We start from the raw sequence: 282 nt of genomic DNA on the forward strand, positions 1-282 counted from the left end.
GAGGCAGTAGATATGGAGGTATGGAATGAAAAGCACGTAGGCCAAGTGTCACGGAGGCACTGATGACGGACGGCAAAAAGGTGGCAACACACGCCACACACTTGAGGCGGCGAGCAGCAACATGCCGCGGCGGCCGCGCCTGCAAGGAAGCGAAGCCGAGTAGGAGAGAGAGCTTGGCGCTTCGGAAGTTAACGTCCCGAATATTCAGCGTGGGTCCAGTAAAGCTTGAATAATTGATTACGAGCAAATGAAGACGTTACAATATAATGCTGAATATAAAAC

The sequence above is a fragment of the Penaeus monodon genome, chromosome 22, assembly GCF_015228065.2.
Source record: "Penaeus monodon isolate SGIC_2016 chromosome 22, NSTDA_Pmon_1, whole genome shotgun sequence".
NCBI classification, from domain to species: domain Eukaryota; kingdom Metazoa; phylum Arthropoda; class Malacostraca; order Decapoda; family Penaeidae; genus Penaeus; species Penaeus monodon.